The 3,244-nt window shown below is 37.1% G+C and overlaps 1 non-coding gene across 1 annotated transcript; it reads left to right on the top strand.

The window, feature by feature from the left end:
• The first annotated feature begins 2,817 nt into the window (after positions 1-2,817).
• Positions 2,818-2,889, top strand: MIRLET7A-2 (microRNA let-7a-2). Its single transcript, NR_031386.1, has one exon. It is a non-coding gene; the product is annotated as a microRNA let-7a-2 (primary transcript).
• The last annotated feature ends 355 nt before the right edge of the window (positions 2,890-3,244 follow it).

Below are 3,244 nucleotides of genomic sequence, written 5' to 3'. Positions count from 1 at the left end.
AATAGTCCAGGGGTTGCAGAGTCGGACATAACTGAGAGACTGAACACACACACACACACACATTAACACCTAACATGTTGCTCAGTAAAGTATGAGTTGGAATAAAGCCACATTTTATTTCAGTGTAATCATATGGCTAGACAATTTATAAGATGTATTCACTCAACAAACCTTTATGAATGCTAACTTTGTGTTCAGTACTTTGCTAGAGGGTGAAGATATTACTCTGAAACCAAAAAACTGATTATCTGGTCAGGAGTCCCTTTGCACAATTGCTTGTCAGCCATATTGACACATACTGTAATGAATCACATATTTTAATCATAACATTTGTCCAACTTCCAAACACCAAATCAATACGGAATATGTTTACTAGTGGGGAGTCCTGCTTTTCCATAATCTCAGACATTGTTCAAGATTCATTCTCCCTTCATTTAAGAAGATTGCTGTTGGTCGTGCTTAAAACCTCAAGGTTCAGTAGTCTGAGAGTCTGTGTGTATTCAGAAAACCTTTAAAGTGTATTTTTTAAAGTGAAGGAGTACAATAGATTCTCTATACCTAAAGATATGTAACTACTGTTCTCCTATAAATGCTACTTATTTTATTTTTTCCTTTTCTTTTCAATAAGACTTTTATGACATCATTCCATATCATAATTGCATGTTGTTATTACATGCCTACAAATATTTACACTAATTATGTAATGAGCCATAATTGCACTAACACATGATAATGGGCTAAAATCAGTGTAAATAAACAAGGAAATTCGCACAACCAAAAGAGCAGGGCGTTGAAAACCATTAGTATTCTAAGAGCAACATCTTTTTATCTTTGACCCCTAGAAGAAGAATGTACATGGAGAAGGATGAATGTTTCCGTTTCCAAATATTTAACAGCTCTGTAAGCTATACATTTAGATGAATATACTAGCATTCTAGCACACTGAAACTGACCCTCTCTTTGTTGTATCTTCTTATCTCTCACCTGCCCTTCCATTGCCTTGTTTCCCATTTATAGGAGTTATATTCTAGCTGTGTTTATAGAATCAGGCAAATGATCAGTCAGTGCAAGGAAACTGAAGGAAATTCACATTCAAAGGAAAGAAAATGAATTCTATTTTCTTTTCATGTCCCAGTGGATGTTAAATTATATGCATAAGTTAGGATCTAGAGGCAGAGGACTTAGAGTTACTTCTTGAATTTCCATATGAAATCCAGGACTTACGGCGTGTTTGCCAGGTTGACTACAGTCATTCTGCACTTTCCCCCGCTCTGGAATCTTGATAGCAAATCCACCTTCCTGTGATCGCAGTTGCAGTGTAAGTGGAAGAACAGGGAACCTGACATAAAATAAAAAATCACCTAGCCCTTAACTTTAGGTTGCTTTGTACTCACTTAATCCATTCGTTCATACATTTTTGTTTTCATGAACATGTTTTGAAGTCCCTACTCTGTAGCAGGTAGTAAGCACGCAGGTGGCACTGGATTTGCAAAGGTGAGGAGTGCAGCCTAATCTTCAAATAGCTCCAGGTCTAGTGAAGGAGACAGAGAAGTGATAATGTAATGGCGTATGCCTACATATACCTACATTTGAAATGTGTGTGTGTGAAATCATGAGATTGAGAAAGAACTCTTTAAATTGAGGCTTGAAGGATGAATGGGAGTTTGCTTGGTAAAAGTAAGTTCCTAGTCTTTCCCCCAAACCAGGTAGCATTGATTCAAGAAAGGCAGCCTCCTCAGAAAAGCAGCTTTTACCTCCTTGATGTCAATTTGAGGGAATAGGGTTGGACAAATTGGAGAAACAATCCTTCGCCAAGTTAATTGAGTAACGCTAACTTCAGTGTTTGATCGTCACCATAGAATTATCACTCTTTGAATCCCTGTGTGCCCAAACAGATCCTCCTCCAACTGTACAGGTTAGGCCCAGCTCCTCTGAGGAACAGCCTTTACCAAGCAAAACCAGAGTCCACCTAAGCAATGAGGCGAGACAGCCATAGTGTAGTCCTCATTGGAAAATACAAACATGACCAGATATGGGAACACAAAGAAGCAGGAAGTCACCAGCCCAGAGAGTCTATCAGCTCCAGCACTGAACTGGGCCTCAAGGTAAAGAAAAGACCCAGTTTTAAAATGAAAAGTACAGCCAGGGAAATTTATTCCTTATAAGGGAAAAATAAAGTCAGCATTTTTATACGTTGTTAAAAGAAAAAAACTGTTAGGGATAAACTTTGTGAAAAAGTGCTGAAGTAGTCTAGTTTGGAAAATGGACACCTTATAAATATGTCAATTACACGATATACCTGATTACTATTGAGTAAACGTTCACCGTAATGCCTATATTATTTGTTTATCTCTAATTTGTTCATTGTCCTGTTTTCTGTATCTTCTCACCATATTTTGGATTAAACTATTTCCTTTTGTCTACTGACCCTTTAGAGATTCTGGTTTTTCAGTTTCACATTTGTCTTCCCCATTCTCTCTCCAACGATGCGAGTTTAAATATTGGTCTACTTTCATTGTTCTATTAACAGATACCAGAATGTTAGATTGGTCAGAACAACAGCCATTATATAATCCTTCTATAATTTTCATGCACAAATAATTTCAAGGAGATTGATCTCAAGTATTTCCTTCCTTCCTGTCTGCGCAATAATCTCGTGCCAAGGTTCTTGTGTTATTTTCTTTACCATTGAGCCCTTTGATGGTCTCTTGTGAGTGGCCCAAATAAGTGACAGCACGAAGAACAATTATAAGACTAACTTGTAATTTCATTGCTTAAGAAACGGTAGCTTTCCAGCCATTGTGACTGCATGCTCCCAGGTTGAGGTAGTAGGTTGTATAGTTTAGAATTACATCAAGGGAGATAACTGTACAGCCTCCTAGCTTTCCTTGGGTCTTGCACAAAGCAACATGCCAAGAAATATCATGGTTCCTCCAGGCCTTTTTTTTTTCCCCTAGGAAAGCCTATAAAGGTAAGATTGGGTAGTTGTTTTATTGGTATTTTAGAATTCATGTTTCATTTAATTCTTATACCCATGCCATATTTTCATGTTTTGCTTCTTTGGATTGGATTTTGTTTTACCAAAAACATGAAACTTTGAGAGATTCAGATTATCAGTTATCCATTGTCAAAAGATTGCTGAATAACAACAAAATCTCAGTAGCATATAACAATAAATATATACTTTGCTCATAAGTCTGTGGACGCATGACTGAGAATGAGAAGTTTTTCTGGTCTTGGTTGT

The sequence above is a fragment of the Bos taurus genome, chromosome 15, assembly GCF_002263795.3.
Source record: "Bos taurus isolate L1 Dominette 01449 registration number 42190680 breed Hereford chromosome 15, ARS-UCD2.0, whole genome shotgun sequence".
In the NCBI taxonomy this organism is placed as follows: Eukaryota; Metazoa; Chordata; class Mammalia; order Artiodactyla; family Bovidae; genus Bos; species Bos taurus.
This window is presented reverse-complemented; position numbering and strand designations above follow the sequence as displayed.